This window comes from Neoarius graeffei, chromosome 3, assembly GCF_027579695.1.
Source record: "Neoarius graeffei isolate fNeoGra1 chromosome 3, fNeoGra1.pri, whole genome shotgun sequence".
Lineage (NCBI taxonomy): Eukaryota > Metazoa > Chordata > Actinopteri > Siluriformes > Ariidae > Neoarius > Neoarius graeffei.
Genome location: NC_083571.1, coordinates 24,620,966 through 24,643,649, shown reverse-complemented (window position 1 = coordinate 24,643,649; position 22,684 = coordinate 24,620,966). Strand labels below are relative to the sequence as shown.

At 44.1% G+C, this 22,684-nt stretch overlaps 4 non-coding genes across 4 annotated transcripts; 1 reads left to right on the top strand and 3 right to left on the bottom strand.

Annotated features, from left to right (window-relative positions):
• Positions 1-693: 693 nt before the first annotated feature.
• Positions 694-767, bottom strand: trnai-aau (transfer RNA isoleucine (anticodon AAU)). Its single transcript has one exon. It is a non-coding gene; the product is annotated as a tRNA-Ile (tRNA).
• Positions 768-3,413: 2,646 nt separating this feature from the next.
• Positions 3,414-3,487, bottom strand: trnai-aau (transfer RNA isoleucine (anticodon AAU)). The gene has a single exon. It is a non-coding gene; the product is annotated as a tRNA-Ile (tRNA).
• A 2,646-nt stretch (positions 3,488-6,133) lies between these two features.
• On the bottom strand, positions 6,134-6,207 carry trnai-aau (transfer RNA isoleucine (anticodon AAU)). The gene has a single exon. It is a non-coding gene; the product is annotated as a tRNA-Ile (tRNA).
• Positions 6,208-7,438: 1,231 nt separating this feature from the next.
• On the top strand, positions 7,439-7,510 carry trnaq-cug (transfer RNA glutamine (anticodon CUG)). Its single transcript has one exon. It is a non-coding gene; the product is annotated as a tRNA-Gln (tRNA).
• Positions 7,511-22,684: the final 15,174 nt, after the last annotated feature.

Below are 22,684 nucleotides of genomic sequence, written 5' to 3'. Positions count from 1 at the left end.
ACTGCCCATCAATGTTTAACTCACTTGGTCTGCTCACATGGTGTGATGGACCATCCATTGTACCCTCTGTTGCCAGATTGGATTGTGTGGGTTGGGCTGTGAACGAGCTCAAGTTCTGATCAGATCCTGTGCACTTTAAATGAAAAACACCTGAGTCAGTCCGCTCAGAATGAAATAGTGGTCAACTGGTGAATTCTCACTATGGACTTTCTGGAAAAGCAGTTAGCTAATGACTCTATTATTTAGTGGTGAATAAGAGAAGAGAAAATACAAAGAAAAAGACCATCTATCTGTCTATCATACCCTAACAATGGCTACTACCTTCCTGGATCCTTCGGTAATTGCTATGTTTTGGAGTGGTTTTGAGTGATTCAAGCAACTAAAGATACCTTTTAGAGTTTATGAAATTAAAGTTACTTTCAAAATGAAGCACAATTAGATGAATTGAAAAAGGAGCACTGATTTTTACGAGATTCATTAGTGCTTCTCTTTGAGGCAATCTCATGCGTGTATTTGAATTTCCTGCGTCCTGCAATCAGTTGAGTTACTGTATTTCAATGGCACATCCAGATACAAGGAATCGATTGACATTTTGCAAAACAACCAGAGAAGCTCTTGTTTTGCAGAACATTTCCCTCAACAGAAAAAGGCTTCCCCTGTCCTGACAACAACAGGACCTGTGAAGGAGAGAACTGGCCAGTACAGGGATTGAACCTGTGACCTTGGTGTTATTAGCACCACACTCTAACCAACTGAGCTAACTGGCCAAAGAAAAAAAATGTCATGGCTGCTGAGGTGCTTCACTAAATAGTGACGAGGCATTGACTGCCTTGAACAGATGTCTTTTCTCTTGATTATTGTTTTGAAGCCCACAGTTCGACCCACTCACATACAGTATTTACACAGGGGGATGAAAATCCCGACATCCAGTCTCAAAAACGTATTCTATCTACTGAGCAAAGTCAGCATGGATAGCTTTAACAATGTGAAAGAAGGATGCACACCTACTTCCCTTCTTCAACATGGTGGTCCAAAAGCCACCATGTGCTCTGAAGAACCACTTCTCACCAACCTCGACCCAATTGCTCACACTGAACAATAAAGCAACATCTGCTTCCTGAAACATGCGTCAAAAGAAGGAGAAGCAGGCCAAGGATCCCATGTCAGGAAATTAGGTAGTTTTAAAAGACTGATCGATAATGAGGGCATTCTTCATGTTCCTCTTCCAAACGTCTTTGTACCTCAGTTTCTGTCCTCCTTGTTTCTGTCAGCCTCTTTCCTAGGCTCAGTTCTCCATAGAAAACGGCTTCGGGTAGTCGCGTGTCAAGCGTGCGCCAGACGTGTCCACCCCAACGAAGTTGGGAGGCTGTGATAAGTGTTTCCACGCTTACTGTTTTGGCTCGCCTGAGGACTTCTACATCGGGGACCTTGTCCTGCCATCTTATTTTGAGGATTTGATGCAGGTATCGCAGTTGTAGCCTGGTCAGATACTTGAAGTGTTTACCGTAGAGCCTCATACATTCGTTGGCGTAAAGCAGAGGTGATAAGACTGCGGCGTTGTATACTTTCAACTTGCTGGTTCTCTTGATGTCATGGCGAGACCATAGTTGCTTTTGTAAAGCACCGAAGGCTTTGGTGGCAGCTTGAATCTGGCGGTCTACCTCCAAGTCTGATGAGTTGATGTTGTGCATCTGCTTAATGCCTATAATGTAATATAATGGAATGTGATCTCAAAAACAAATTTCTGCTTGCTGCATACATTTCACAAGGGCCAAAGGCTGTATCCGACTGCATGGAAGAAGCCATGAGTTAAACCCTGTAGGGCATGCTGAAATAGCTCAGTAGGGAGAGCGTAAGACTGAAGGTCCCTGATTCATTCCCGGGTATCGGGATTGGTGGTTTGTGTACACCTTTGGCCAAGTGGGTGCTAAATTTTTTGCCAGAGCGAGGTCAGTTATATGGCAGTAATTTGATGGTAAAAACAATCTTGCAGCTGCGTCTTGGTTCCATGGTGTAATGGTTAGCACTCTGAATCTAGTGGTCTGAGTTCAACTCTCAGTGGAACCTCTGAAGCTGCTCTTTGCACCTCTTTAAATAATGTATTTCACCTGAAGGCTGCTTTTGAGCAAGCTTGCATATCCCAAACCCTTTGTTTCCATCAACATGGAACAAGTTCTCTTCAAGATAGGTATGGTCCACTTCTGCAATTTTGGATCTGAGGTTTATTCCAGTACCATCACAGCTTCAATGATATTGGGCACTATAGGTCTGGATTTGGGTGCAACATGGTGGCTCGGGGAGCATTAGAACAGTTGGCGGTGGCACAGTCGTGTAGTGGTTAACGCTGTCGCCTCACAGCCAGCATGTTCTGGGTTTGAGCCCAGTGGCTGATGGGGGCCTTTCTGTGTGGAGGATGCATGTTCTTCCTGTGCCTGTGTGGGTTTCCTCTGGGTGCTCTGTTTTCCCCTGAAGACATGCAGGTTAGGTTAATTGGTGGGTCTAAATTGACTGTAGGTGTGAATGGTTGTTTGTCTTTATGTGTTAGCCCTGTGATGGTCTGGTGACTTGTCCAGGGTGTGCCCTGCCTCTCGCCCATAGTCAGCTGGAATAGGCCCCACCTTGCTTGCGACCCTGTACAAGATAAGTGGTTACAGATAATGGATGGATGGATGGATGGAAAGCATAATTGGCTGTGCCCCTAGAACCAAATCAGAGTGATAACTGCCCATCAATGTTTAACTCACTTGGTCTGCTCACATGGTGTGATGGACCATCCATTGTACCCTCTGTTGCCAGATTGGATTGTGTGGGTTGGGCTGTGAACGAGCTCAAGTTCTGATCAGATCCTGTGCACTTTAAATGAAAAACACCTGAGTCAGTCCGCTCAGAATGAAATAGTGGTCAACTGGTGAATTCTCACTATGGACTTTCTGGAAAATCAGTTAGCTAATGACTGTATTATTTAGTGGTGAATAAGAGAAGAGAAAATACAAAGAAAAAGACCATCTATCTGTCTATCATACCCTAACAATGGCTACTACCTTCCTGGATCGTTCGGTAATTGCTATGTTTTGGAGTGGTTTTGAGTGATTCAAGCAACTAAAGATACCTTTTAGAGTTTATGAAATTAAAGTTACTTTCAAAATGAAGCACAATTAGATGAATTGAAAAAGGAGCACTGATTTTTACGAGATTCATTAGTGCTTCTCTTTGAGGCAATCTCATGCGTGTATTTGAATTTCCTGCGTCCTGCAATCAGTTGAGTTACTGTATTTCAACGGCACATCCAGATACAAGGAATCGATTGACATTTTGCAAAACAACCAGAGAAGCTCTTGTTTTGCAGAACATTTCCCTCAACAGAAAAAGGCTTCCCCTGTCCTGACAACAACAGGACCTGTAAAGGAGTGAACTGGCCAGTACAGGGATTGAACCTGTGACCTTGGTGTTATTAGCACCACACTCTAACCAACTGAGCTAACTGGCCAAAGAAAAGAAATGTCATGGCTGCTGAGGTGCTTCACTAAATAGTGACGAGGCAGTGACTGCCTTGAACAGATGTCTTTTCTCTTGATTATTGTTTTGAAGCCCACAGTTCGACCCACTCACATACAGTATTTACACAGGGGGATGAAAATCCCGACATCCAGTCTCAAAAACGTATTCTATCTACTGAGCAAAGTCAGCATGGATAGCTTTAACAATGTGAAAGAAGGATGCACACCTACTTCCCTTCTTCAACATGGTGGTCCAAAAGCCACCATGTGCTCTGAAGAACCACTTCTCACCAACCTCGACCCAATTGCTCACACTGAACAATAAAGCAACATCTGCTTCCTGAAACATGCGTCAAAAGAAGGAGAAGCAGGCCAAGGATCCCATGTCAGGAAATTAGGTAGTTTTAAAAGACTGATCGATAATGAGGGCATTCTTCATGTTCCTCTTCCAAACGTCTTTGTACCTCAGTTTCTGTCCTCCTTGTTTCTGTCAGCCTCTTTCCTAGGCTCAGTTCTCCGTAGAAAACGGCTTCGGGTAGTCGCGTGTCAAGCGTGCGCCAGACGTGTCCAGCCCAACGAAGTTGGGAGGCTGTGATAAGTGTTTCCACGCTTACTGTTTTGGCTCGCCTGAGGACTTCTACATCGGGGACCTTGTCCTGCCATCTTATTTTGAGGATTTGATGCAGGTATCGCAGTTGTAGCCTGGTCAGATACTTGAAGTGTTTACCGTAGAGCCTCATACATTCGTTGGCGTAAAGCAGAGGTGATAAGACTGCGGCGTTGTATACTTTCAACTTGCTGGTTCTCTTGATGTCATGGCGAGACCATAGTTTCTTTTGTAAAGCACCGAAGGCTTTGGTGGCAGCTTGAATCTGGCGGTCTACCTCCAAGTCTGATGAGTTGATGTTGTGCATCTGCTTAATGCCTATAATGTAATATAATGGAATGTGATCTCAAAAACAAATTTCTGCTTGCTGCATACATTTCACAAGGGCCAAAGGCTGTATCCGACTGCATGGAAGAAGCCATGAGTTAAACCCTGTAGGGCATGCTGAAATAGCTCAGTAGGGAGAGCGTAAGACTGAAGGTCCCTGATTCATTCCCGGGTATCGGGATTGGTGGTTTGTGTACACCTTTGGCCAAGTGGGTGCTAAATTTTTTGCCAGAGCGAGGTCAGTTATATGGCAGTAATTTGATGGTAAAAACAATCTTGCAGCTGCGTCTTGGTTCCATGGTGTAATGGTTAGCACTCTGAATCTAGTGGTCTGAGTTCAACTCTCAGTGGAACCTCTGAAGCTGCTCTTTGCACCTCTTTAAATAATGTATTTCACCTGAAGGCTGCTTTTGAGCAAGCTTGCATATCCCAAACTCTTTGTTTCTATCAACATGGAACAAGTTCTCTTCAAGATAGGTATGGTCCACTTCTGCAATTTTGGATCTGAGGTTTATTCCAGTACCATCACAGCTTCAATGATATTGGGCACTATAGGTCTGGATTTGGGTGCAACATGGTGGCTCGGGGAGCATTAGAACAGTTGGCGGTGGCACAGTCGTGTAGTGGTTAACGCTGTCGCCTCACAGCCAGCATGTTCTGGGTTTGAGCCCAGTGGCTGATGGGGGCCTTTCTGTGTGGAGGATGCATGTTCTTCCTGTGCCTGTGTGGGTTTCCTCTGGGTGCTCTGTTTTCCCCTGAAGACATGCAGGTTAGATTAATTGGTGGGTCTAAATTGACTGTAGGTGTGAATGGTTGTTTGTCTTTATGTGTTAGCCCTGTGATGATCTGGTGACTTGTCCAGGGTGTGCCCTGCCTCTCGCCCATAGTCAGCTGGAATAGGCCCCACCTTGCTTGCGACCCTGTACAAGATAAGTGGTTACAGATAATGGATGGATGGATGGATGGAAAGCATAATTGGCTGTGCCCCTAGAACCAAATCAGAGTGATAACTGCCCATCAATGTTTAACTCACTTGGTCTGCTCACATGGTGTGATGGACCATCCATTGTACCCTCTGTTGCCAGATTGGATTGTGTGGGTTGGGCTGTGAACGAGCTCAAGTTCTGATCAGATCCTGTGCACTTTAAATGAAAAACACCTGAGTCAGTCCGCTCAGAATGAAATAGTGGTCAACTGGTGAATTCTCACTATGGACTTTCTGGAAAAGCAGTTAGCTAATGACTGTATTATTTAGTGGTGAATAAGAGAAGAGAAAATACAAAGAAAAAGACCATCTATCTGTCTATCATACCCTAACAATGGCTACTACCTTCCTGGATCGTTCGGTAATTGCTATGTTTTGGAGTGGTTTTGAGTGATTCAAGCAACTAAAGATACCTTTTAGAGTTTATGAAATTAAAGTTACTTTCAAAATGAAGCACAATTAGATGAATTGAAAAAGGAGCACTGATTTTTACGAGATTCATTAGTGCTTCTCTTTGAGGCAATCTCATGCGTGTATTTGAATTTCCTGCGTCCTGCAATCAGTTGAGTTACTGTATTTCAATGGCACATCCAGATACAAGGAATCGATTGACATTTTGCAAAACAACCAGAGAAGCTCTTGTTTTGCAGAACATTTCCCTCAACAGAAAAAGGCTTCCCCTGTCCTGACAACAACAGGACCTGTAAAGGAAAGAACTGGCCAGTACAGGGATTGAACCTGTGACCTTGGTGTTATTAGCACCACACTCTAACCAACTGAGCTAACTGGCCAAAAAAAAAAAATGTCATGGCTGCTGAGGTGCTTCACTAAATAGTGACGAGGCAGTGACTTTGCCTTGAACAGATGTCTTTTCTCTTGATTATTGTTTTGAAGCCCACAGTTCGACCCACTCACATACAGTATTTACACAGGGGGATGAAAATCCCGACATCCAGTCTCAAAAAGGTATTCTATCTACTGAGCAAAGTCAGCATGGATAGCTTTAACAATGTGAAAGAAGGATGCACACCTACTTCCCTTCTTCAACATGGTGGTCCAAAAGCCACCATGTGCTCTGAAGAACCACTTCTCACCAACCTCGACCCAATTGCTCACACTGAACAATAAAGCAACATCTGCTTCCTGAAACATGCGTCAAAAGAAGGAGAAGCAGGCCAAGGATCCCATGTCAGGAAATTAGGTAGTTTTAAAAGACTGATCGATAATGAGGGCATTCTTCATGTTCCTCTTCCAAACGTCTTTGTACCTCAGTTTTTGTCCTCCTTGTTTCTGTCAGCCTCTTTCCTAGGCTCAGTTCTCCATAGAAAACGGCTTCGGGTAGTCGCGTGTCAAGCGTGCGCCAGACGTGTCCAGCCCAACGAAGTTGGGAGGCTGTGATAAGTGCTTCCACGCTTACTGTTTTGGCTCACCTGAGGACTTCTACATCGGGGACCTTGTCCTGCCATCTTATTTTGAGGATTTGATGCAGGTATCGCAGTTGTAGCCTGGTCAGATACTTGAAGTGTTTACCGTAGAGCCTCATACATTCGTTGGCGTAAAGCAGAGGTGATAAGACTGCGGCGTTGTATACTTTCAACTTGCTGGTTCTCTTGATGTCATGGCGAGACCATAGTTGCTTTTGTAAAGCACCGAAGGCTTTGGTGGCAGCTTGAATCTGGCGGTCTACCTCCAAGTCTGATGAGTTGATGTTGTGCATCTGCTTAATGCCTATAATGTAATATAATGGAATGTGATCTCAAAAACAAATTTCTGCTTGCTGCATACATTTCACAAGGGCCAAAGGCTGTATCCGACTGCATGGAAGAAGCCATGAGTTAAACCCTGTAGGGCATGCTGAAATAGCTCAGTAGGGAGAGCGTAAGACTGAAGGTCCCTGATTCATTCCCGGGGATTGGTGGTTTGTGTACACCTTTGGCCAAGTGGGTGCTAAATTTTTTGCCAGAGCGAGGTCAGTTATATGGCAGTAATTTGATGGTAAAAACAATCTTGCAGCTGTGTCTTGGTTCCATGGTGTAATGGTTAGCACTCTGGACTCTGAATCCAGTGGTCTGAGTTCAACTCTCAGTGGAACCTCTGAAGCTGCTCTTTGCCCCTCTTTAAATAATGTATTTCACCTGAAGGCTGCTTTTGAGGAAGCTTGCATATCCCAAACCCTTTGTTTCCTTCAACATGGAACAAGTTCTCTTCAAGATACCGTATATATACATATTTTTTAACTTTGTCTCTCGTAACCTAGCCTCCTTCATCTAACCATATTAGCCATGACCTATCCTTGGGGTAAAAAACGCCTGAAAAACGTAATGTTATTTGAGGAGTTGCATGATGACTGTCTATGTTCTCAACGTAGTGTCTACACGGGTTAAAGACTATTGTTTTTTGTTCCTAGATAATATTTAGGTGCCGTAATACCGTTCTATACGTGCAAGAATTGGTCTTATTAAAGCTTGTGGCTGTCTGACTTACTTAAAATGCTAACCGTTAGCACCCGACTAGCTGCTATTTTAGAACATCGAGTGATCAAATGGTAATGTGTAACCCATGTGTGTGTTATGAGTTCGTGGTGCATACATCCAAGGCACTACACAAACTTCAGGAAGTGGCAAAGAAAAGGAAGAAAAAGGAGTAAAGATGGACTGACTTTGGGGTGGGGAACTGAAGATGGATTGGGAACTGAATTAATAAATAATAGTAATTAATAAATGTTCTGTTTTGTTGAAACTGTTGTCTGACTGATATTGTGTGTGTGTGTGTGGGGTCCGCGTCGCCACGCTACCTCACTCTTTGTTGACCATGGTTGTGTTTGCATCCCTGTAACACCAAGGCAACTAACAATAATCAAAACGCATTACCCTAATTGGTGCAAAGCCTGCATGCCCTATCAGAACATTTAATTCTGCGTGGCTTCCTGAAAAAAAACTCAAGTGCCCTATCGTAAGGGAAGTAATTGGGTTCGGGACCATTTATGGAGATTCGTAAGCAGGCTGCCAGGTGTTCCCCTTGGAGCCTATTCCTGAGGTCTGTTTTAATCTATGGATAAAAAGTACATTTTCTTCATCATCAAAGCACTAAAAATTTCTATTACATCAAAAAATATACAAAGGAATACTGAATTTCTATGTGCTTGCCCTATTCATAGCTGAGAAATCCCGCTCGCAATTCTACTTTGCCAGTAAAGCTAATAAAGATGTTTCTTAAAATATTCAGATTTTATGCTTCAGATAGCATCAACTAGGCATCCCCGCGAGTATAACATTTTATTTGGGCTAGTGGGAAATCCTTATTTATTGTGAATGTCAAGCCATTATTAATAACTTGCATGAATGCTGAAGCGGGATAAACGGGATAATGCAATAAGGCCGGTTCCTCGCGTCAAGCTGCTACTGTATGCATCGAAATTGGTTTATAGCCTGACTCAGGGATGTCCGTTTCCTGTAAGCCAAGAAGGCTATGATAAAGCTCATCATGAGCACGACGTAGGCTACCTTTTAAAATAAGGGGTCGGAAGGCGAATCGGGAAGGCTGCGTTATTTTTAATTAGCCTAACAGGACTACTTGCAGTCCAGGTATATGCGCAACGGCAGGCCTGTGTACATGCCTCTCTGTCTTTCTGTCTCTGTGTGTGCGGGTGTGTGCGCGCACGCGCGTGAACGAGAAGAAAGAGCACTATGAATGAACGGAACAATACGCAACGGAATTTTTTTATTTTCAAAATCGCGAGTCTGATTGTGTGGCGATAGGAATCCATTGTGTGGCGCTGCGCCACACAATGGTCTATGTATGGGAAACCCTGTCTTGTTCGAATAGATAATAAATCAGAATTGTTATAATCTTTCAGAATGAGTGAGCTTTTTGTTATACTTGGAGATAAAGTGTTTACTAAGTACTGCCTTAAAAATTTGTTACATTTTTCGTTTACTAAATCCAGACCATCTATCTTTACTTTGTGTAAATTTGGAGTTGGTATGTTCAAAATATTATTCTTAAACAATTGGATAAAGGCTCTTGGGATATTTTGTGTGACTTTCCTATAGGTCTCACTGGAGCAACTCATACTATATTTAGCATTAAAATCATTTAGCTCAAGAATGTTTCCATTTCCATCCAAAATATGCATAACAGACCAAATTTGTTTTGCCATCCAGTCTTCCATTAACATAGACCTCCTCTGACTCAATATCACCCTATTATTCCACAATGGCACATTATGGGGGCTAAAATTATGTTTGAACATCATTTTCCAATATAACAGAGCCTGTTGGTGAAATTGAGAGAGTTTTTTGGGCAGTTTGGATATTTCAAAATCACATACTAATTGAAACTCAATACCTCCAACTTTGTTGAAAACAAGAGAAGGCAGCGAGAACCATATCTCATCATTTCTTAAGAAGGAACAGATCCATTTGATCTTTAACATTCCATTCATAATTTCAAAGTCAATTGCTTTTATGCCACCATCCTCATAGTCCTTTATCAAATCTCCATTTCTGATGTAGTGATGTTTATTTTTCCATATGAAATTAAAATGAGTTCTATTCATCTCATTATCTCTAGCCACTTTATCCTTCTACAGGGTCACAGGCAAGCTGGAGCCTATCCCAGCTGACTATGGGAGAAAGGCGGGGTACACCCTGGACAAGCCACCAGGTCATCACAGGGCTGACACATAGACACAGACAACCATTCACACTCACGGTCAATTTAGAGTCACCAGTTAACCTAACCTGCATGTCTTTGGACTGTGGGGGAAACCAGAGCACCCGGAGGAAACCCACACGGACACAACATGCAAACTCCACACAGAAAGGCCCTCACCGGCCACGGGGCTCAAACCCGGACCTTCTTGCTGTGAGGCGACAGCGCTACCCACTACACCACCGTGCCTCCCGAGTTCTATTCATTTCTTTTACAATTCTTGGTGGGATAGCTAAGGAGTACGCTGGATAGATTAATCTAGATAATGATTCAACCTTGGTTAATATTGTTCTACCAAACAGTGTTAAATCCCTTTGCAGCCAATTATTTAAAGGTTTTTTTTGCATATATCAAATCAAATCAAGTTTATTTGTATAGCGCTTTTAACAATAAACATTGTCGCAAAGCAGCTTTACAGAATTTGAACGACTTAAAACATGAGCTAATTTTATCCCTAATCTATCCCTAATGAGCAAGCCTGTGGCGACAGTGGCAAGGAAAAACTCCCTCAGACGACATGAGGAAGAAACCTCGAGAGGAACCAGACTCAAAAGGGAACCCATCCTCATTTGGGCAACAACAGACAGCCTGACTATAATATTAACAGTTTTAACAGGTATACCCCTCAACTGTCCTCATGGGGCCGTCCTTCACAGGAGCGGTGCGATAAAACTCCGACCAGACACAGGGTACCAGGATGGATCAAGCAGGTCCGAGGGGCAGAAGAGGCCAGCATCTCAATCCCAGGATCAACATGTAACTCAGAGGGACAGATTGGGGGGGGGGGGGGGGGGAGAGAGAGAGAGAAAGAAAACACAGGTTGTTAGGTATGCCCTAAAAATGACAAGTATTAAATCTGTGTGGTAGGCTCGCAGAGACGAGAGTCTTTACATCAGGCATAACACACAACAATGGCATGTTAATATGGTAAAAAATAGCATGACCTGCTCTGGCTGGATGCTTGATTGGGTGATGGGAGCACACTCCTCAGCAATGATGAGATGCAGATGGGACCCTTAGGGCTGGCCAAGACAATTCAGTTACATTTCACCGGGTCTGGGACATGCGACAGAATGTCTGACGGCCGATTCCCTGCAGGCTACGATAGCCAGTCGAGGTCTCCACCAAAAGATTTCCTGTTGACTCCATGTAACTCAGAGGGACAGATTTGGGGTGGGGGGGAGGGAAAGAAAACACAGGTTGTTAGGTATGCCCAATGTCACCTGAATAAGTAGGAGCAGTATACATATTGCACCGAGTACAAGCAGGGACTCCGGCAACTAACCATGACAGCATAACTAAAAGGAGAGAGCCAGAAGGTAACACAGGCATGAGGGAGCCCCGGGACATAAAGCAGCCAGCCACTACACCGTCAACAAACTCGAGTGAGCAAGCGAGTGGGGACTGACAGCATCCATACATCCCAGTTTACCAAAACACTCTATGTCTGAGGACCTTCCAGATCTACTCCTTTACCTCATAAACACCATTAACAAAAGGCTTGACTAAACAGGTATGTTTTCAGCCTAGACTTAAATGCTGAGACTGTTTCTGATTCCCGAACATTACTTGGAAGGCTGTTCCATAACTGTGGGGCTTTGTAAGAAAAGGCTCTGCCCCCTGATGTAGCCTTCACTATACGAGGTACCAGCAGATAGCCTGCACCTTTTGATCTAAGTAGGCGTGGCGGGTCATAAAGGAGCAGAAGTTCACTCAGGTACTGTGGTGCGAGACCATTTAGTGCTTTAAAGGTCAATAGTAGTATTTTATAATCAATACGAAATTTGATTGGGAGCCAATGCAGTGTGGATAAGACAGGCGTGATGTGGTCATATTTTCTAGTTCTAGTAAGGACTCTTGCTGCTGCATTTTGAACTAACTGGAGCTTGTTTATGCACTTATTGGAACATCCAGACAGTAAGGCATTACAATAATCCAACCTGGAGGTAACGAAAGCATGGACTAGTTTTTCTGCATCATGCAATGACATTAAATTTCTTATCTTTGCAATATTTCTGAGATGAAAGAAAGCCATCCAGGTGATGTTATCAATGTGAGTTTCGAATGAAAGACTGGGGTCAATAATCACTCCGAGGTCTTTTACTGCTGCACGTGAAGAAACAGAAAGGCCATCCAGAGTCACTGTGTAATCAGAAAACTTACTTCTAGCTGTATGTGGTCCTAGCACAAGTACTTCAGTCTTGTCAGAGTTAAGCAGAAGGAAATTAATAAGCATCCAGTGTCTAATGTCCTTAACACATTCCTCAATTCTATTAAGCTGGTGTCTCTCATCAGGTTTTGCAGAGACATACAACTGTGTGTCATCAGCATAACAGTGGAAACTAATACAATGTTTACGAATAATATTGCCCAGAGGTAACATATATAGAGAAAAAAGCAGTGGACCCAAGACAGAACCTTGTGGAACACCAAACTTTACCTCGGTACGTCTAGAAATATCACCATTTATATCAACATACTGATAACGATCAGTTAGATAAGACCTGAGCCAGGAGAGGGCCATTCCCTTAACTCCCACAACATTTTCTAGTCTATCCAGAAGAATGGAATGATCAATGGTATCAAATGCTGCACTAAGGTCAAGCAACACAAGTAGCGAGACACAGCCCTGATCAGACGCCTACAGTAGGTCGTTTACTACTTTAACCAGTGCTGTCTCTGTGCTATGATGAGGTCTAAATCCTGACTGATACATTTCATGGATGTTATTCCTATGTAAATATGAGCATAACTGCTGTGCCACAGCTTTTTCAAGGATCTTGGAGATAAAGGGGAGGTTTGATATTGGCCGATAATTGGACAGCTGACAGGGATCAAGGTCAGGTTTTTTAATCAGGGGTTTGATAACTGCTAGTTTAAAGGATTTGGGTACATAGCCAATCATAAGAGAAGAATTTATTATTTTTAGAAGCGGTTCAATTACTCCAGGCATTATCTGTTTGAATAGATGTGTCGGTAAGGGATCTAGTACGCAAGTTGAGGCTTTTGATGTAGAGATTAATGAAAGTAATTCAGCTTCTTTTAGGGGAGTAAAACATTCTAACTGATGATCTGATACAGTTATATTGTTAACTACAAGGTCACTTTCATTGTCTAACCTTAAATTAGTAGTTTGAATTTTTTGTCGGATATTCTCAATTTTGTCATTAAAAAAATTCATGAAGTCGTTGCTACTACATACTGCAGGTGTGCATGTGTTGATAGTGGACTTATTCCTGGTTAATTTTGCTACAGTATTAAATAGGAATCTAGGATTATTTTTGTTATCTTCTTTTAGGGAGGAGAAATATGTTGATCTCGCAGCACTAAGAGCTTTTCTATACTTCAGGAAGCTAACAAACTTAGCACAAACTTCCTTCCAAGCTAATTTGAACACTACCAATTTTGTTTGGCGCCATTTACGTTCCAATTTTCGAGTGGTCTGTTTTAATGTGCGAGTGTCATCATTATACCAGGGTGCTAATTTTTTTGTCTCTGACCATTCTCCTTTTTAGAGGAGCTACATTATCTAAAGTATGGCGGAATGTTGACTCTAAGCATTCAGTTGCCTGATCAAGTTCTGCAGGGGCTGATAGTGACCCAATCAAAGTTGACAGCTCTGGGAGATCATTTATAAAGCTCTGTGCAGTAGTTGACATGAAAGTACGTTTAATACAGTAGCGTGGTGAGGTGCATATATTATTACTCAGACATATCTTGAATGAGATGAGACAATGATCTGAGATAACTTCAGACTGTGGAAGTATGACTATATTATCTACGTTTAATCTGAATGTTAGTATTAGATCAAGGGTGTGACCACCATTATGGGTTGGTCCTATGACATTCTGCTTAATCCCGACTGAGTCTAAGATGGACACAAACGCTGTTTTTAAAGGGTCTTCTGGGTTATCGAAGTGAATATTAAAATCTCCGACAACTAAAGCTTTGTCTAAGGAAATAACCAGATCTGAGATAAAATCTGCAAATTCAGAAAGAAACTCAGAATATGGCCCCGGGGGCCTGTAAATAATAAGCAATGGAATTAACTGGGTAGACTTATTTTTCGAGGCTACATACATTATATGAGTATGAAGAACTTCAAATGTATTAAATTTATAACCAGGTTTTTGTGTTACACCTAGATAATCGTTATAAATAACCGCGATGCCTCCTCCTCTGCCAGTTAGAGGAGGCTGGTGTATATAACTGTATCCAGGAGGACTCGCTTCATTTAATGCTATATATTCATTTGGCTTAATCCATCTCATCATCTCTAGCCGCTTTATCCTTCTACAGGGTCGCAGGCAAGCTGGAGCCTATCCCAGCTGACTACGGGCGAAAGGCCGGGTACACCCTGGACAAGTCACCAGGTCATCACAGGGCTGACACATAGACAATCATTCACACCTACAGTCAATTTAGAGTCACCAGTTAACCTAACCTGCATGTCTTTGGGGGGAAACCCACACGGACAACATGCAAACTCCACACAGAAAGGCCCTCGCCGGCCCCGGGGCTCAAACCCAGGACCTTCTTGCTGTGAGGCGACAGCACTAACCACTACACCACCGTGCCACAATCCATGTTTCTGTTAAACACAGTACATTAAACTCCTGATCAGTCATGAGTTCATTAACCATTAGCGCTTTAGATGTAAGAGATATAATATTTAATAGCCCCACCTTTAGATCAAAGGTGCTGGCAGCAGCTGTACAGTCAGTATGATCTAATTTTATATTGATTATAAAATTATATAATTATATATTATAATATATAATTATAATAAATAATTATATAATTATATTTTATAATTATATATTATAATTATAATCTATAATTATTATATAAAATATTACAATATTATATATTATATTATATAATCCTTGGCAAATTGCAGTGATATAAGAGGAATAAAACACTTCAGGATGTTCCATTATTGGAAAATAATCAACCACAGGGTGATGTGATGTGACGCCAAGCTGGCTGTGATTCCCAAATCCACATTGAGCCATTTGGGGTTCAGTCATGACAGACAGAGTGCCATGGTGGTATTTTATGCTTGGATGGCGTTTGCACTATATTTAGATGAACATCATGATGACGGGGTGGCACGGTGGTGTAGTGGTTAGCGCTGTCGCCTCACAGCAAGAAGGTCTGGGTTCAAGCCCCGTGGCCAGCGAGGGCCTTTCTGTACGGAGTTTGCGTATCCTCCCTGTGGGTTTCCTCCGGGTGCTCCAGTTTCCCCCACAGTCCAAAGACATGCAGGTTAGGTTAACTGGTGACTCTAAATTGACCGTAGGTGTGAATGAGAGTGTGAAGGGTCTGTGTGTCAGCCCTGTGATGACCTGGTGGCTTGTCCAGGGTGTGCCCTGCCTTTCGCCTGTACTCAGCTGGGATAGGCTCCTGCGACCCTGTAGAACAGGATAAAGTGGCTAGAGATAATGAGATCATGATGATGATGCAGCATTACACTCCCAGAAATAGCGATCAGATATTACTGTGTTGGTATTAAGAGTGCATGTTGTGTACCTTTTTTTTGGGGGGGGGGGGGGCTTTTTTTCACCTTTATTGGATAGGACAGTGTAGAGACAGGAAATGAGCAGGAGAGAGACGGGGAGGGATCGGGAAATGACCTCGGGTCGGAATCAAACCCGGGTCCCTGGATTTATGGTATGGCACCTTATCCACCTCAGCCACGACGCCCCCCACCTTTAATTACCTTTTAAAGTAAAGCTCATTATAAAATGTAATATCTCCTAAAAGAATATTTAAAATGAAGAACAAAAAGGTGAGATGGTGGGACAAACAATGGTGATCAGTGATTGGTCTGTGGTCTGGGACCATGGTAATCAGTGATTGGCTGTGGCTTAAATAGTACATCACCAATAAGGTGCTAGGAGCAGGGCGCTTTTCAGTGCAATGCAGCAGATGAACCCAACAGGGTCAATGGCACACCACCAAATGGCATGTGGAAGAGCCACTCAAATGGCCAATGGATGGCATCACTCAGCAAGTCAGTTGTCACTGCGGGGCAACATCAATACCCGTCAGGCCTGTGGCACTTTTGTGCACAACTTGGCATCAGGTCTGGAGGTCCAGAAAGACAATATGATGGGGCCATGACATCATTTGTCTTACCTTACTGTGCAAGGCGCGTTGTTAGGAGAGGAGAATAGCATGTGAGAGCTCACAAGTCCAGACATTCCGTGGTGGCTTGGCCAAGCCATTTATGCCGCTGTTGCGGGTGATTCTGTTGCTCTGGTGCAGGCCTCACGGCTCATCTGCGTTTCTGTGCATCCTAATGAAGCAGTCATCATTGCTAGCAATGGACAGCCAACATGGGTGGGACCATAGTTACCAGTGATTGGCTGTGGCTGGGACCATGGTTACTAGTGTTTGGCTGTGGGTAGGACCATGGTTACTAGTGATTGGCTGTGGGTGGGACCATGGTGAACAGTGACTGGCTGTGGGTGGGACCATGGTTATTGTCATCGTTGTCGGCTGTGCATCGCTAGCGATGATGACTGCTTCATTAGGATGCACAGAAACACAGATGGGCCGCGAGAAGCCCGCACCAGTGCACACCAGACTTATTCTCCTTTCCTAATGAAGCACCTTGCACAGTAAGATAAGACTAACAATGTCGTGCCCCCATTGTGTTGACTCTCTGGACCTCCAGACCTGATGCCAAGTGGTGCATAAAAGTGCCACAGACCTGATGAGTATGGAAGTTGTCCCACAGTGACAACTGACTTGCCGAGTGATGCCATCCATTGGCCATTTGAGTGGCTCTTCTGCATGCCATCTGGTGGTATGCCATTGACCCTGTTGGGTTCATCTGCCACATTGCACCAAAAAGTGCACTGCTGCCAGTGCCTTATTGGTGATGTACTATTTAACCCATAGCTGGAACCCAGACAGGTGCTACCACTCATAGCAAATAGCAAACCTGGAAGCAATGGTGATTAAGGGGTTGTGGCAGTGGGGGCGTGGTCAAGCGCCGGTCTGTGACAGGAGGGCGGAGTCAGGGAAGGTAAGTGGCAGAATCACTACACCTGACGGCAATTAACCTGTGTTTGTGTGTGTCTTCCCAGTGACCGTGCCCTATTTAAGGAGGGAGATCGAGAGCAGAGGAGATCATCCCTGGACGAGACGCTAGTGTGTGTCTCGGTGTGTTTGGAATCTGTCTATTGTCAGACTGAAAAGTGCGGCAATAAAGCCTCTGTGTGCACCTGATCTCTGTCCTGCCGTCCTCTGTGCTCCGCCCACACGTAGCGAACCGTTACAGTGGTGCCGAAACCCGGGATCCAGAGTGGAGCACCCACCGATCAGCCCCATGGAGTCCTCCCCGTTCGCCGACCTGGTCCACACCCTCGCCACGGCCCAGCAAAGCCAGCACCAGGCGCTCGTCACCCTCCGGAAGGAACAAGAGCGGCGCTTTGAAGCCCTGGTGCTGGCCCAGCAGGAAGACCGCGAGGCATTCTGGCACCTCCTCGCGTCGGCGGGGTCCACCAGCGCTCCGGCCGCGGGCCCGTCTCCCCTCACCATCACCAAGATGGGCCCGCAGGACGACCCCGAGACATTCATCACGCTATTTGAACAGGTCGCAGAAGCCTCGGGGTGGCCGATGGAGCAGCGCGCGGTGCGCCTCCTCCCCCTCCTAACGGGAGAGGCACAGCTGGCCGCGCTACAGCTCCCCGCCGACCGCCGGCTGGCCTGCGCGGACCTCCGCCGGGCCGTCCTCCAGCGCGTGGGGCGCACTCCCAAGCAACAGCGCCAGCGCTTCCGCGCTCTGCGCTTGGAGGAAGTCGGCCGGCCGTTCGCGTTCGGCCAGCAGCTCCGGGACGCCTGCTGGTGGTGGCTGAGGGCTGAAGACCGTGATGCCGTGGGGATCATCGACCAGGTGGTGCTGGAACAGTTCTTTGCTCGCTTACCCGCAGGAACCGCGGAGTGGGTCCAGTGCCACTGCCCGGCGTCGCTGGATCAGGCAGTGGAGCTGGCGGAGGATCATTTGGCGGCTGTTCCGGGAGCAGGACAGCAGATGGCGTCTACTCTTCTCTCCTCTTCTCTCTCTCTCTCTCTCTCTCTCTCCCCTTCCTTCTGTGTCCCGTCCTCGCTCCATTGAGCGCGAGCTGTAATTGTACCCCAAGCTGTAATTATTTTGTCATGAAGTAGCCCGTCGCATACAGAAACAACTGCACATAAGTATTATATTTTTTGCTAGACCATTTTCAGATTTAGGAAAACAAAAATTTCTTTTTCTATTTTGTTCAACTAGAGATTCCTGGCAAAGTCAAAAAGCCTTGATGTAATAAATTAACATTAAGTGGTTGTTTTACACCTTTAAAAACTAAAACGGGTCAGTGGCGACCCGAACACAAGAGGAGGGTTAAATCTCAGACTTTTATAATAATGTGTTCCACATGCGCAAAAAAGTGCCCTTTTTTCCCCCCAGAGCACTTGCTCCCCAAAATGTCTGTGCACGCCACTGCTTATTTGGTCCTGTTCCTTTGGGTCATGAAAAGGAAGGAGTTCCTGGTATCTTAAAAAGAGCACAATGTGTACAAGACTGATTAGAATGCAGTGAGAGACAGATTTGTTTTGTGATCATGACCATTAAACTTAAAAATATGTAGTCATTATGTGAAAACCCTTGCCTGTCTAGAAAGTAGAGGACATCTTCAACCCCACACTCAGCCCTCAGCTGCACATCAATAAATCTCGCATGCTTCAGGAGAGCATCTTCCAACAGGAGTTTATCCATGGCATACTCCACAGCTGTGACCAGAAAGGCCAGTGCTGCCTGCTGGAACAATACAAACTTAATCTTTCACAAACGGGTCTTTCATAACTAATGACAAATTTAAAAAAAAACTTCACTCTTACTGGTATTCACATGCTGCTTTAAAGGTCTGATGACATGTTTTTGACATCTTTGGCGATGTTTTATAACATAAAAAGTAATTCCCGATGATCCATATATTAATTCACGAAGGCGCCTATTTTACAAGTTATGATAAAAAAAACGCGGCTATTTGGGCAAATTTGACAGGGCTGCAGCACCCAGGAGACGAATGAGGAGGAGGGGCTATATGACGTCAGCGAAAGAATCTTCCTCCTCACTTACCAGTTTGTTGTTGATGCGACAGGTGTTCAGTTTATCATTATTAGTATTATTATTATACATTATAAATTTTATATATATATATATATATATTAGTGCTGTCAAGCGATTAAAATATTTAATTGCGATTAATGTCGCGACTGTCGTAGTTAACTCGCGATTAATCGCAATTTAATCGCACATTTTTGTCACATGAAAAGCCATTGTAATTCTCTTATCAGCATAAAAAAGTGAATGGGCTTACTCACCGTTCGAACTACGGGGGTACTCGGGGGATCCGAGATCCCCTGAAACAGACATGAGATCCCTTGAAAACATGATTTGGGAAATGTTGGGGGGTCTCTAAAATATTGGCAAAATGATGTTTATTGACATAGCAATCATGTGTAACGGGAAGCATTTGCATATCCGAAGTGAGCGCGCGATGGAGAGCCGCGCTCTGAGACAAGCGCAAGCACCCCCCCAAGGGAAAATAAGGGACCCCCCCCGAAAATATCGGCATAGTTCAAACACTGGTTGTACCAATGTTTTTTTTTTTTTTTATTGCAGAGCATAACACGTCACAGCCACTGCAAAGTGGGGCTGGAGCCGCCGATGGGAAAACGAAACCAGCCGAGCACCGTGGCTCTTCGGGGGAGGGCAGAGGACTCTGGCTGTGCGGGGCCTGGCATCATGTCACAGAGCGTTAATCTCGCGATAAAAAAATTATCGCCGTTAAAATTGAGTCAAGTTAACGCGTTAATAACGCGACATTTTTGACAGCACTAATATATATATATATATATATATATATATATATAGTTATAGTTATTATGCCTTCGCGTTGTGTTGCCGGCTTTTGCTCCAAAACCCACAAGGATGGAGTAAGTTTATTCAAGTTTCCCAGAGATCCCGAGCTGCATGCGAAGTGGGTGAAGCAAGTCAGGCGCACTCGTGACAAGTGGGAGCCCTCACCAACATCTCTCCTGTGCTCTGAACACTTCGATTTGGATTGTTTTGACACCCTTCCCAGCTTAAAAGAATCTCTTGGGTGTGCAGTTCAGCACAAACGTGTGTTGCTACCATCAGCAGTGCCTACAGTATTCCGGAGGGGGTCTACTAGTAGCTACGCCGGATCCAGCAGTCGCCTGGGACAAGGCGACTCCTCCAAAGACAGTCCTCCTGTCAGAACATGTGTTGAGAAACGACAAGATAAAGGTACGTAGAGCTATAGAGTGCTCCGACATGATGCTAAAAATAGTAACACTGCAGTCTGCGTGGCCATCTTGGAAGCGACTCGCTCCAGAGCGCTCATAGAGTACACATCATAGAGTACACATTCATGATAATCATAAATGTAATCATAAAGTCGGCGTGATATCAGTCATGTATTTGCTTGTGAAAGCTTGCGGCTTTCATGTAACTGCCGCCTAGCAACGAGAGGCAAAGGGTAAAGAGGGTAGGCTATCATAGATTCTATTCGGAAGAGATCAACACATGATTGCTTAAAAATTAGGTATTTTAACAATTTGCATCTGTTTTGTGATTATCGTGACACTTGTGTGTTATATAGAACTGTATGTCTTATCAGCACATCGAGGATCTTCCACCGGAGGCTTTAGCAAGTACTCGTAGCAACACTACACTTTACCCTTTGCCATGCGTTGTTAGGGAACGGTAGAAAGTACCCCGATGACCGACTTCAAGAATATGTAGAAAAAATTTAGAAATTATACTTTCCAAAAGTCATTTGAGCTTAGTGTATTGCATTTCCATTTATATTGTAGGTTCTTGCTGATGTTTTTGCGGAGTATGACGCAGCTGCTGAATGAGAAGCTGCAGAGTTTGTATGTACTAGTTGTGAACATTCACATTATTATCAATCTCATTTATTTAAAATCAGATAAAATCATGCCATCATGATCACTGCTTAAAGTACCAGTATTTGGTTGTTCTTTTGTTCAGAACTGTGATGCCAGCTGCCAAGTAGACCGGCGTTTTCATGCGCCATTTCCATTGAGTAGAACAGCCAGTGAACCGCAGCGTGTTCTTCTGCTGACGTCACAGCATGGCCGCGAGCCACGGACCCAGTTTTCTTGCGCTGTGCAATTAAAAGTTGGATATTCGCGTAACAACAGCTTCTTTTCACGTAATTATAACAGAAATCTAACATGTTTGCCATGTTGTATAGTTTATTTAAGAAATTGCATAGAGTCATGTTCGTGTCATCAGCACTTTAAACACACGTTAGTGTCACTGTTATTATTACTGACCAGCGTCTGTTATTGCCTGTGAACAAGTGGAGCTGTTATCGACCCAGATACAATAGTGCTTCTGATTGACTATTGTGTAGCCCCGCCCTTTTCCTTTATTTGATTGGCTGGTAAGTGGCAGGCTCGACTCATGGGAGACGTGCTTGTTTCCTGCCATTTCCATAGCGATAGCGGCGCGCCAGAGAAATTTATATTATAATTTTTTTTCAACATGAGAAATACAATGTGTGGCGGGAGTGCGTGACAAAAGACCGAAAAGCGTGACTGTCACGCTCAATGCGTGAGACTTGAGAGCCCTGCTCTTAGTAATCCGTGACATCAGCACTGGTGTGCACATAATCTGGGATCTGACACAAGCCCAATTATCTAATACAAAGACCATCACCTCTATGCTTTAGTGTGAGGTAGGAGAAAAAAGAAAAAAAAACCATAGGTTAGCCATGTTATATAAACAGCAATGTAGCCTAAAACTAAAACAGATCTGAGTTCTTGAGACATCCATAAGGCTAGCCTATAGATAGTGATTAAAAAAAGTGATAAAATTCTCCCATTATATATATAAAAAAAAGGGGGTCAAGCATAATTGCCGATAGAATTAGCACTTTCCTCGAAAACATGGTATAAGGTATCATAAAGCTCAGAAAACACTGTTTGTAGGTTTAACTCAAAGGAGAGGAAAAAATGACGCCAAGACCTGCTGTTACGGCCAGTTAAAGGACGATGATGGCAACATGGCTTGGCTAGCATGAAAACAATACCAACATAGGTCCTAGCATGAAACAATCCAAACATTAGTCTAGTGGACTAATGTTACCTGTATCAATAGTTTCAGATAAGGAGTCGAGGACCTGACGTGCCTCCTCCGGTGTTTGCAAAAAGGAAGTCTCACCATTAAAAGTCACTTTCAAAGTTGCTGGATACTGAAGAAAGGTCTGAACTCCCTTATCCCTCAGCTCCTTCCTCACTGCAGTAAACGAGCTTCGTTTCTTGGCAGTAGTGGGAGAGTAGTCAGGAAAAAAGCTGAGGATCACTCCGTCGTCCAGACGAATCGGCCCATGTTTCCTAACTTCACGTAGTATGACATCTCGGTCGTTGAAACGGAGAAGCTTGAAAATGACGACTCGGGGTCTCTTGTTAGCGGCACTGACGTAAATGCGATGAGCTCTTTCTGTTTCA